General features: G+C 43.6%; 1 long non-coding RNA gene across 1 annotated transcript in view; it reads right to left on the bottom strand.

Annotated features, from left to right (window-relative positions):
* Positions 1-1,441: 1,441 nt before the first annotated feature.
* LOC135896282 (uncharacterized) overlaps positions 1,442-13,108 on the bottom strand; it is a 112,681-nt gene continuing 101,014 nt past the window's right edge. Inside the window, exons 3-4 of the long non-coding RNA XR_010562661.1 lie at positions 2,657-2,735; positions 1,442-1,551 (exon numbers count right to left, since the gene is read on the bottom strand). This is a non-coding gene — a long non-coding RNA (uncharacterized lncRNA). The remainder of the gene's footprint in view (positions 1,552-2,656; positions 2,736-13,108) is intronic.

The raw sequence follows: 13,108 nt of genomic DNA, 5'->3' as shown, positions 1-13,108 counted from the left end.
TCAGGGCCCATTTGCATGGCATATAATACTGCACGCTTTACCTACGTTTCTCTTCTCTTCCGGTTATTTATTTTTCACTTCCGCAGGCACCATATGACAGCCGCGTGGCTATGGCAGATTGTAGGGAATCGCCTCTCGGTGCCATTAGGGAACCTTTTTTTTCATCCCAGATTCTGGCATGGCGTCTTTTTTATATTCTTAGTTATTGATAAGGCACATCTTTTATGCGCACCTTAATTACCGGGCTGAGTAAAATTAAGCCCAGGGCTCGCCGTATCATCTACTGATCGCGGCGATTGCTGCTATATATTTTGTCCTTGGTATTACGTTCATATTTACTGTTTGATTGGTTCTTCGATAAATAATCCTCTTTTGCCACTCCAAGCGTGTGGAAGGCAAGGAGAGACACTCGACGCGTGAGCAGTTTATTAAAAGGCCGGGACTACTGGTAGTGGTAGCACGTATACATTGGTTATTTTTTATACGAATACGTTAATTCTTAGCTCATCACGCTGATGTGCTAGCTTTGCTTTTTTAGTTAAAATGCAGATGTTCCCTTAATGCCTCCTTGAATATTCTGCTATTTAACTACCCCTAACTTGTACACTGAAATAAAATATTGAACGGGGATTTAGCGGTAAGTGCGAGTGCAATGCCTCAGCATTACGTCGCATTTCTTCAAGATCGTGCATGCATGATTTATGAATTATTATGGATTATTATGGACTGTCTAAGGCATATTGCAGAAGTGTTGTTTAGGAGCTCCCTCCACAGACGTCCTGCTTATTCGAGGAGCAAAATCCAACTGATGGTGGGCGGGAACAGACCGCGCACAAACATACATGCACATGACTGACATATGACGCTTCTCGACGATTGAGTCCACGTAGTCGGTACATTAGAGCGGTCGTGAGAGCGTTGGAGCTCTCATTTTCTTATGCATGCAATGTTATGCCTCACACAGTAAACACAAGATTGTTGACAGGCTCTCCAAGGCTTTTTATGCCGATCACATCAGCAATACCACAGTAAGACACTACTCTCTTTTTCTTGATCGTTTCGCATTCTTCATTACAATATTAAAGCAGTACATTTCGAGTTCGGAGAAATGTCGCCCTGTTTCTTCTTGCCAATTTTTTCAGACACCGCATGCCTCCGTGTATGACCAAAGTATTACCTAGCCACCACAAAGAAATAAGACATCACTGAATGTATATGTGTAAATGGTACAAGCATAAAATTTTCTCTCATATTTTTTTACTGACATTCGCGTACTGAAAACTTGCAATGGCTTCCAACGCAATGCCGGCAAAAAGACTGGTTACGAGTCAGTGCTATAATTATTTTGGTAAGTGAGCGGACTGCTTCGCCGCTGTGAACAATTAGTTCGCCGTAAGAACAATCGAAAAAAGCTGACGCTCATTTTGACACGATGGCAGGTATTTTGGGGACAAATGATTTACGTGAAAAATGTATCTTGCATAAGCGATTGAGGTTTTAGGCAAGACGCGCTGTCACTTGCATTCCACGGAGGTAGCTGACATGTCCGAGCTAGGAAGAAAAAATGTCGAGAGCAGTGAGTACGAAACACCGCATAAAAATGAGCTTGCGTGTGCCATAATTGCTCACATGAAACAATCTTCGAATAAACTATTTGCGTCTCAGGTAAATCAAATTATGAACTGGACCTCATATAAGGAAACAAATATACCAAAGCATGCGGCCATTGCCTGTGTCCTGAATGACTTGACGTTCGTCGCTGGCCTCGCCCTTCCGTTCTTCCGTCAATTTTAAGAAACAGCTACCCAGTCTGGTAAGTTACCATGCGTTGCTTGCCTTGATGTCAAGTGTTCAGATACGTTTAAAATGCAAAGCAAGTTGAGGTCGTTGTGTTATTTGCTGCGTGAGTGTATCTGACGGTATATTGAAACGTCTTTTGTGCGTGCCGAAGTGACCTTGTATTCCAATCACATCAAGGGACATTAACATCGCTGCGCTATACAGCAGTTGGTTCTAATAGGACACTTCTAAAATTCACTGGCGCTTTCTTTGGAACAGGGAAAAATGTAACCCACGGGAGAAATCCGGATAGAAACAAATCGTAGTGATTGATGTTCCTGAACATACCATCCTTGATATGTTTTTAATGATGTTCCTCACTATGTCTCGAGATCGAGAGACAAGATGTGTGCAATAAAGCTTGCATATTTAGCCAGCGAGACGGATCAGTAATTATGATTGTTCATGTTGCTCAAGACAATAAAGAATACTGCTTAGGATGCGTTACTGGTATTCGTAGCTGCTTTTTAAAACATGAAATAGTGAAAGTACCATGTGGCGCGCTGTTTGGTCACATTTAATTACTATTCAGGCGCTGACAACTTAATGCATATTCTGTAGTTCTTTTGTTGGGCTGAATAAAGCTTTTTTACAGATAGTTCACTCGACCATGTAAACAAATATATATTCAGTTCACTAATTCTGTTCTACCGCAGATCGCATTTGATAGTTTCCGTAGATGTACAACCTACATGGCTATGAGTAAATGTGAAAAAGTTTTCATAATTGATTGTTATCTTGAACGGCGCTTCGGCGATTTAACCTTTAATGTTTTGCACAAGTTTGCAGAGAGGTAAAAATGTGTATGTGTACTTACACGAGGTCGCTAAGAAATGTCCAAAGGCTTGAGACCGCAAAGCATCATGCGTGTTAATCCGTGGCACTTGTATTTTCCTCTGCAAATATATATCTTTTAGCTTGATAAATCGTGCACTAGAGCACGTTCATGAACTGGAGCAAGAAAATTTAAGTTTATATAGCAAAATAAAAGAAGAGTAAGTCTATTGCAATTGCATTTGGGAAATTCAGTGACCATACGCTAATATAATGTTGTCAGCTGCAATAATAGGAAGCAAATTTCTGATACGTTCTTGCTCATTTCTTCACATGCCGGATATATTATAGACGAGCCATTTGCAAGGTATTCCTTCACTTGCGCCCTGTGAGGAAAGCCTAAAAAGGGAAAGCGAAAGCTACCTCACGTCAGGCAGTAGGCTAGGCGTCAATATAACCGCCACTGACATACTATAAGACCACGTCTATGAAACGTTAATAACCACGCAATGGCAAGAACTTCACCACATCAAAGTGCACAATGAAAATTGCTCAAATAAACATCGAAATTAGCTAAAAGAAAAAAAGGTAAAAAAGTCTGAGGACACCTTAGTACTTATGAGTTGTGAATTCGAAAGCAATAATGCACCATTGAACGCCGCTGAGATGTTCTTCGAGTTTTACTCTGCAAATAATGTACCATGGTAGACGTGCTACCCGAGCCAGCAAAGAGAAGCACTCTGCGGGGCCAAGGCCGTATGCCACGGACGTACCGTGCGAGGAGAGACCGAGGAAGCAGCCGCGGGCGCCCAGGCCGGTAGGCGTGCGCAGCAGCTAAGCCCTGTGCAGGGGAGAGAGATACGGACCGCGCGCTGGCTTCCGAAAGCGATACGGCGGCACCCGCACGGGAGCGTCACGCGAGTGCCCCGTCGATGACAACCCGTCTCAACCCGGTGACTCGCGTCGCCGTATCTACTCCGTCAAGACGCACTGGTGGCGTCGCGTCGCGGCAGCTCCCTCTCTCATAATACAACACCTGGCGCACTATCACCACAGCAGGTGTTCCGATTCACCTGCTCTGCATCATCGAGGCGCGCTCGGGACGTGGCATCGGGGCCAAAGGGAATTTAGCTGTTTCGCTGCTAGAAACACCACCTTTTTCACTCAATGGAGCACTTGACGGTTTGGCACCAAAAAAACACGATTTCGGAAATTGTAGTAGTGCTCATTTCGTGCACAGTATACAGTTGTGCGACCAAAACAGAAAATGAAAGCTGTCGGCGACAGCCATTATTCGGCTTCTATTCAACAACACAGAAATTCCCCTACTCTTGCATTGGCGTGATTATCTGCTGGCTTCATATGGTTGCGATATTGAAAGTCGAAAGTCGGGCCCCTCTGTTTTCCCTTCATCTTCCGCATTACACACAACACTCGCATACACACACACACACACTCACACACACACACACACACACACACACACACACACACACACACACACACACACACACATATATATATATATATATATATATATATATATGCATATATATGCGGACGCTGTCCTCTCGGTGAGCGCATATTCCCCTCATCTTTTAAAAAGTTCAATAATTCCAAGCATGTGTCTTGCAAACCATACTTATTTCAGCGAATTTTCCACGTCTCAATAATTTCTCTCGTCGTATTCGAGTGCTGATTGCCCTGTTATCGGTTGTCAACAAAACTTTCTCTCAAATCTCTAAATTTGTTAAGGCAGTTGGTCGCGTGCGTATCATGGCAGCGCACGTTTATATCTCCTTCCGTTTCTCTACAGCGGGTGTGCTTTAAAACTACGGCGCTCCAATTATGCTTCAGAAACTTTCCTTCCCTTTTTTCTTCTCCTCCCTTATACGCGTTCTCTTAACTACTACATGCAGAAACAAAACAACAGCACTCGCATTCGATCCCATAGATGAGATGAAAAAAAATATATATATAGAAAATTATCAATCATATCACTCGTAGTGCAGCCCTCATAGCCATTTTCTTTGCAAAATTAGTCTTATTGGAGTTATAATAATTACACAAAGGTATTTCGCTCTCGTGAGCAGCAGTCCTTGAGATCGACCATCACGGACAACAGCAGTCCCTTTCCACGTAAGTATGAGGCTCTGGACAGGCGCTATGGCGCTTCAATGTAACCTAGGGCCTGACGGACCAAACGACTGAGCTATCTCTCCGGGCAGCATCCAAGAGCCACGAGTTCAAATCCCCTGTTGTCTTCTTTTTTTAATATGTCTTTTAGTTTATCATCGTACGGAAGCCCTCTTAAAAAAACTTCTGTATTATGCATGGCCACACGTGTGCAGGTCATAAATACCAGGTTTCTCTAGTTGTGTGCATCTGTGTGGTTTACCGAACTCAGATTGGTCCACCTTCACTGATCAAAGACGGCACCACTGTACGTTAAATGAGGCGCACAACTCCTGCGGTGGTGGTAGAGTAACCAACTCACGTGCAAGAGGACCTGGTTCGAATCCCGGGGCCGCAAAATTTTCCACCGAAAAAAAAACCGTGTGTTGATAAAATTGCACAAACAGGCCTGGAGTGAGGCCTGATTCCGGTGACCAGAACCGGTAACGCACTCTCTCACCAGAGCATGATTGGCCACCCTGGTGCAGTACTTGGCCACAGCCTCCTATATGAATACAATCAAACCTCGGCCCTTAGTCCCCAGCAGCCACGAAGCAACCGACCACGGCGTTGGTCAGATCAGTGACGCAGCAGAGGGTGCTAAGAATCCCTGGCTCCGGACAGGCCGCCATGGGAATTTGAACCTGGCAACGTTTAACGTCAGAACGTTATCTAGTGAGGCGAGTCTAGCAGTGTTATTGGAGGAATTAGAGGGTAGTAAATGGGACATAATAGGGCTCAGTGAGGTTAGGAGGAGAAAAGAAGCATATAAAGTGCTAAAAAGGGGACACGTACTGTGCTACCGAGGTTTAGCGGAGAGACGAGAAGTAGGAGTCGGATTCCTGATCAATAAGGATATAGCTAGTAACATACAGGAATTCTATAGCAATAACGAGAGGGTGGCAGGTCTTGTTGTGAAACTTAATAAGAGGTACAAATTGAAAGAAGTACAGGTCTACGCCCCTGCATCCAGTCATGAGGACCAGGAAGTCGAAAGCTTTTATGAAGACGTGGAATCGGCGGTGGGTAAAGTCAAAACAAAATGCACTATACTGATGGGCGACTTCAATGCCAAGGTAGGCATGAAGCAGGCTGGAGACAAGTCAGTGGGGTAATATGGCATAGGCTCTAGGAATAGCAGGGGAGAGTTATTAGTAGAATTTGCAGAACATAGTAATATGCGGATAATGAATACCTTGTTCTGCAAGCGGGTTAGCCGACAGTGGACGTGGATGAGCCATAATGAAATAGACTTCGTACTCTGCGCTAACCCTGGCATCATACAAGATGTGGACGTGCTCGGCAAGGTGCGCTGCATGACCATAGGATGGTAAGAAGTCGAATTAGCCTAGACTTGAGTAGGGAACGGAAGAAGCTGGTACATAAGAAGCCACTCAACGAGTTAGCGGTGAGATGGAAAGTAGAGGAATTCCAGATCAACCTACAGAACAGGTATTCAGCTTTAACTCAGGAAGAGGACCTTAGTGTTGAAACAATGAAAGGCAATCTTGTGGGCATCATTAAGGAGTGTGCAATGGAAGTCGGTGGTAACTCCAATAGCCAGGATACCAGCAAACTATCGCAGGAGACGAAAGATCTGATCAAGAAACGCCTATGTATGAAAGCCTCTAACCCTACAGCTAGAATAGAACTCGCAGAACTTTCTAAGTTAATCAACAAGCGTAAGACAGCCGACATAAGAAACTATAATATTGATGGAATCGAACATGCTCTCAGGAACGGAAGAAGCCTACAAGCAGTGAACAAGAAACTAGGAATAGGCAAGAATCAGATGCATGCGTTAAGAGACATAGCCGGCAAAATCGTTACTACTATGGATGAGATAGTTCAAGTGACTGGGGAGTTTTATATAGATTTATGCAGTACCAGTAGCACCCACAACGATAACGTGAGAGAGGATACACTAGAAGAACTTGAAATCCCACAAGTAACGCCGGAAAAAGTGAATACCGCCTTGGGAGCTATGCAAAGGGGGAAGGCAGCTGGGGAGGATCCGATCACTGCAGATTTCTTGAAGTATATGTAATGGATATGTAATGGGACGGATTTGGCAGGATATGGCAGGATATGTAATGGGAGGGAATGGCAGGATATGTAATGAGAAGGGAAGATAACCGATGGTCATTAAGGGTTATGGACTGGGCTCCAAGTGAAGGGAAGCGTAGTAGGGGGCGCCAGAAGGTTAGGTGGGCGGATGACATTAAGAAGTTTTCAGGGACAACATGGCCACAATTAGTGCATGGCCGGGGTGCTTGGAGAAGTATGGGAGAGGCCTTTGCCCTGCAGTGGGCGTAACCAGGCTGATGATGATGATCATCATCATGATGATATATGTGTGTGTGTGTGCGTGTATGTGCGTGCGTGTTTGCGTGTGTGTCTGTGTGTGTGTGCGTGAACAACAACAAAAACCTCAGGGGTGCCATTTTCTCGCGCGACAATCATGAAGCCACAGAAGCACAGGAAACTTTCATTGTTGTTTTCATTGAATATATATATGATAACGTAGACGAAATGAAATGGCAAAATCAAGAAAAATTACCTGCGGCCTATTGAAAGCCACAATCTCTGAATGTTTTTACATAACTACTGCGTACGGCTAGCGCTAGGTCTGTGATTGATTAACCTAATTTTGCTTCTTTGGAAAGCTGATGAATTATCACAGTGACATGGCAGGATCGGTTGTATCCAACCCGCCGTAAACGAGCTCACTTGTGAGGTTTCACAAAAGTCAATGCCTTTGGTTAAAGGATGATAACGCGATTGAGCGCGTCGTCTGAAAGGCATAAATATAAAAATAAATTATGGGGTTTTACGTGCCAAAACCCCTTCCTCATTATGAGGCACGCCGTAGTGGAGGACTCTGGAAATTTCTACCACCTGGGGTTCTTTAACGTGCACCTAAATCTAAGTACACGGGTGTATTTGCATTTTGCCCCCATCGAAACGCGGCCGCCGTGGCCGGTCCCACAACCTCGTGCTCAGCAGCCCAACACCATAGCCACTGAGCAACCATAGCGGGTAGGCATAAAGTAGGCAATACTTAGTCATTTACCATTATTGTATATACAGGGAATGGCATTCATTCTGAAATCTACGCGGGGGACATGATGTTCCATGGCTACTGCATTCAAGAATGCCCAGAACTCGGATACACGGTGGTTAAGATTGAGAAAAACAGCTAGTCAAAGCACTGTTCGGCGAGGCCACCAATTCCCTCAAGAATACGTGACACCACATATTTTGTTCTCATGTCGTTAACAGGATAATATAAGAAAATACAAATCAGGAGCTTAACACATTGACGATGAGCTAATGTGTTGGATGGTGGCCTCTCTTCGATGATTTTCTGGAATAGGTATGTTGAGTGATTATGGCACGAAAGGCTATGCATATTTTTGTGGGACCTGGCCCACTGAGCAAGATGATAAACATTTAGGCATCAACAGTGTACAGATATACCTGAGTGTTTTATTTATTTATTTACACATTCGTTTATATGCTTATCGAACGATTTCTGACTATGTGTCTGCTTAGCTACGCAAAATGTGGGCTGTGCTTCGAATAAATTAAAGCAAAACTAATGTGAGGCGTCATTGCTTAATGTTCCATTGCAGTTATCTTCTAATCCTTTTTTACGGCGTTCTGTTTAAAAATGTTGTTTTTATACATCTGCTTAACATGATAGTTTGTAGCGTCCATTTTCTTCTAGATCTGATGACCCCTCCCACAGCAACGAGAGGAACTCAGTGCTGTTAATTGGTATATCGCATTCATGTAAATATTATTGATAATGACTCAAAATTATTTTTATAGTAAATTCGTAATACGGAATACAAAACAGGGTGAAGATTTGAGGAAATTGATGGAACAACAATATATGAGATCGACAAACAATAAAACAAATTATCATCTGCATAAACCATCCGGGACGCGCATACCCAAAATGAGTGCAGTACCGATTGCCCCATACACAACATGTTCTTTTCAATAATAACAAAAGAGCAAAGAGAAACGGAGACATTGCCTAATGACACATTATTTCGACCGCAAATCGCTCCGTGTTTATTATAAAACCAAGTTTCATAGCAGGTGCTCTAAAGTCTTGTTAGTTTGGCTGATGATTAGAGTCAAGGAAACGTGGAGAACATCTCTAAAATGGCGTCAGAACCTGAACATCTAACACCCAAACATTGGGACACATTCAGAAACAGTGCAGGGAACGCTAAAAATACTTTGTTGGTTTCTATTGGCATCAAAATGTTCAATATGGCCAGGCCATTAAAACATGTGTTGTCTTATTCTCCAACATTAGACGCAATATTCGCTCTGACAATAAAACATATTCTGTTTCACTACTTACTAGTGTAATAGATTGTTAGGAAAATGTGACGCGGCTGCTCGCTCAACCTATGTCGTATCTCCGTCTCATGAAGGTGTCATATTGTCATAGTTCGCTAGGAAGTTCGCCCATGAAACAAACTGCTCCGTGCTAAAATACGATAGATAATAGGAAACCGGATAGATTTGAGCGCAAACCTTGGCCGTGCAGTAAGTGCCTTGAACAAAAATTAAACTGTGTATTTGCGGCGAGGTCAAGCTTACAGTTTAAAGAATGCTACGGAAGGGCAGTCATACTTGCCATAAACCGCAGTGACGGGCACCGCATCACACCGGATGCCCATGAGGTAAATGTGGCTCTTTCACTGTTCTTAGCATCTTGAAAGAATGAAAGACAGCTAACAGCGCAAGTGCTTCGGACGCCATGGGCACGCAGACAGAGGAAACCACCAGTGCACGCGGACAAGGATAATAATTACCGTCAGGGGAATGACTAAATAGTACAAGCAAGTTGGTTAAATCAGTGGAAAAAATAATGGAAAAGCGGGACAGTCGAGAGAGTTTCTAAATTTATGGGACACCCGATGAAAACCTGGGACATTTAGGGACCACTATGTCGCTGAAATCAAGGTTCAAGGAATTTGTAGATGGCTGTACACAGCTGGCAGTAACACCGGCTCATGTTTTTTTTTTAGAACCAAGCACGAATCACTGAATTTCCAACTCTGCTGATGACCCATTCAAGTGGGCACAAATTTGTGCCTTTCTGTGCAATCATTATTACAAGTATTTGTCCATTGATTGAAACCATTGGAAAATAAGAAAAGGTGTAGGTATTTTCGTCTCAGTGCAGGAGTGGGCTACTTCACTTGTTCGAATGATTGTGTTAAAGAAAAATTATTCAACGCATAGTAGTGACAATACTCCTTCTCGACTAAAAAAAATGCAGGTTATTATTGATTTAGCAAGGCTTAAAACGAACCACGGGAAAAATTCCACTTATATGTCATAAAGCCTGCTATTTTGAACTTGCCACTATGTGTTTTCGACGTCATGGGAAATCGGAGTTACCATGGCATCCAACTTTCCAAGAGGGTGATACATGCTGACTTCCCATCATTTTTGTTCACAGTTTAAGTATTCAATTATATACAAAGTAGTCGAATGAAATATTGTGAGGTTGCTTCACTACAACAATGAGCACATATTGTGAGCGTGCTCTTCAATGTAGTGATAGTTTTGTGTACTCCTTCAATCAAGTTCTACGACGCGAGTCATATAGGCACTCAAGGTGATATTATGAAAGCAGGCGGTAAAAAAGCCTCTGCTGTCTACATCTGACCGTCGCACGACGTTGGGTCACTTTAAGAACCTAAACCAACAAAACCAAGCTCACTCCAGGTTGGTGCTCATTCCATGGGTTTTTCAGATGCTCGAGCACATCAACCGCCGAACAATATATCCTTATTTTCGTGGAAGAAAAATAGCCTTCCTTGATCCGTTGTCACTTCTTGCAGGCAGCAGAACAATCGCAACAAAAGAACAAACCATGGTAGTCTCCAAGCGGAGAATAATGGATCGTGTTGCACATGGTTGCGTAAATTTCTGTTTTTTTTTCGGCGTGATGAACTCTGTATGGCCCTTTGGTATGCTGTCAAGGATAAGGAGATTTCTTTGCTTGTCTTCTTCGACAAGCAGGTAGTTCTTCTACATTGTTTTCTTTAAAAAGATTCAACTGCCGGTACAGAAGGTGAAAAACGCGTAACAATACTTCCGACGTTGCGAAGCTGCTGAGATATTTCTATCAACTGATATCAAGCTCATTGCTATTAGGCCCGAACATTGTCACAAGTGAGAGTCTCTCAGCGGTTGGAAAGTCAACCTCAACTTTCCTGACATACTCTCAGCCCACGCACAATGCCTCAGTTTTGCGTTTCTTGCTTTAAAGAGTTTATGTTAGTTTGGATGAGGGACTCCTGCAGCTCGGCATCAGGCAACACTTTCCTTTTTAGGTTCAAGCGCCTTCAAAGGAAAGGTGTTACTGGTAATTTCCTAATCATTCCTCATTGCGACGGTCCTTTCTGTTTTCATTCTCTTTCTGCCACGCATTCGCGCAACATACCATTTGAAGCAGCCTGTTGATCAGTTGTAAATCAACATCCGATATTTTGGACTCCTTAGGGGCTGCTAAAACTTAAAAAAAATTCTGGCAGTATGAAAAACTGAATGCATGTCTTTTACGGTCCTTAAGGGCTCAAATCATCACATGCACATCCGAAAAAAGCTCTGAACGCCTGCTAGTACACTTGTTAGACATATCGGGGCTCGTACTGTGACAGGAGATGGCGGGTGCACGCGTGTGTAATTAGTGAATACGTACTGTCTCGTGACAATGCTCCATCCCCTGCTTCTTGAGCTTCACCGCAGGACATCAAGTATGCTTCAGCGTGTAACACTTCTGTGGTGAGGCAAAGCTGCGTTTCGGAAACCGGCATTATGCAACGCGTCGTGCTTTCTAAGCTTCGAAGCCAATCGCAAGGATTGCAGAGGCGGAGTCGGTGCCATTGCTGACAGCGGCCAATTCTTTCGATCAAAACAGCGGCACCGAAAGGCAAGAACCTTAACAACGAACGGAAGGTAGGCCTCGCAATGCCGTTGTGGTGGCTACGGCTGCCAACAGAAATGCATCCGAGAGTGCTGGTTCGAGGAGGCGAGATAATCAAAACGGCGGGGTTGGCTTTGATTAATGCCGTTTCGGACCTGCGGTCAGGGTAAAAAATCCGGAAAATCAGACGGCGAAGCGATCTTGCGCCCGAAATTTTAGAGGTTTCTTAGACGTGTTTTTTTTAGGGAGAGGGGAGGTCGCATAATGTCAGGATGTGAAATTTATGGTTCTAAGGAGGCACTGGTTATGCAGCACCACGTGATACGGCCGGCCGTAAAAATAGCTCTTCGCAGCTCGTAGAGCTGTAACCCGTCCTGAAGAGGGGAACCCCACCATTAGCGGGCATAGGCTTTGCCACAGCCTAGGTTTGTCCTACAGAGAAGAAATCTTTAGGAACAATTTTTTTTTATTGATCTGCGCGAGAAAACGATCCCACAGAGACGAGACAAGGGCAGGCGCAGTCCTTGTGAGCGTCTGTCCCTGTCTGCTCTCTCAGTGATCGTTTATTTGCGTAGTTAAAGAAATGTTTGCTAATATACACTAACTTCTTAAACTAGTTCTTTAAATCTTTACGAGTTGGCTGCACGCCGAAAGCAAAATGTCTCCCGGAGTCATTTATCACAGTTATACTCTCTTTTTTTTTCTAACTGCCTATTTTCTTTTCTTCGATCATGTGGCGATATTCCAGCGAAGGTGGCTTTTGTAAATCCTAGCAGACACCGCTGTTATCCTGAATCTCGGCGATCGATGCGTAGCATTGATTTCCACTTAAAATTTGCTGACCCCCTGGAAGAGTTTTCAAATGGGCCAAGTTGAAACTTGAGCTGATGCCCTCCGATGACGTTATGTTTTATGTTTTGCTTTTTGCTGATGCATCCAAACTCATATGCAATGTGACGATGTGGTGCAGGTCATCTGGTCCATGTATTAGATTCATGTTTCTTTCCAGAGCTATATTTACTTCCAGTGAAGGTAAGGAACGTCGCCGCGAACCCTCTTTTGGTTATTGTGAATTGATGTGGACGCTCCTCTCTTCATGCTGTTTGGCTTTCGCGTAAATAATTTAAAATAAACCAGAAAATTAACGTGATAAACATACTATCTTAGTTGGCTTCCTGAATGCAATTTCCGCAATCCGATCTAAGATAAGCGAAGGAAGCGGTGGACGCTTCCACATGCGTGTTGATCAGCTGTGGAGCAATGCAATGTTGTTAAGGATTGGTAGGATTGGTAGGACATATATTAAGAACCTTAAAACAAACTGGAAGCAAGTAAAACGGACGCATTAGGTGGGCG

Source organism: Dermacentor albipictus, chromosome 3 (assembly GCF_038994185.2).
Source record: "Dermacentor albipictus isolate Rhodes 1998 colony chromosome 3, USDA_Dalb.pri_finalv2, whole genome shotgun sequence".
Lineage (NCBI taxonomy): Eukaryota > Metazoa > Arthropoda > Arachnida > Ixodida > Ixodidae > Dermacentor > Dermacentor albipictus.
This window is presented reverse-complemented; position numbering and strand designations above follow the sequence as displayed.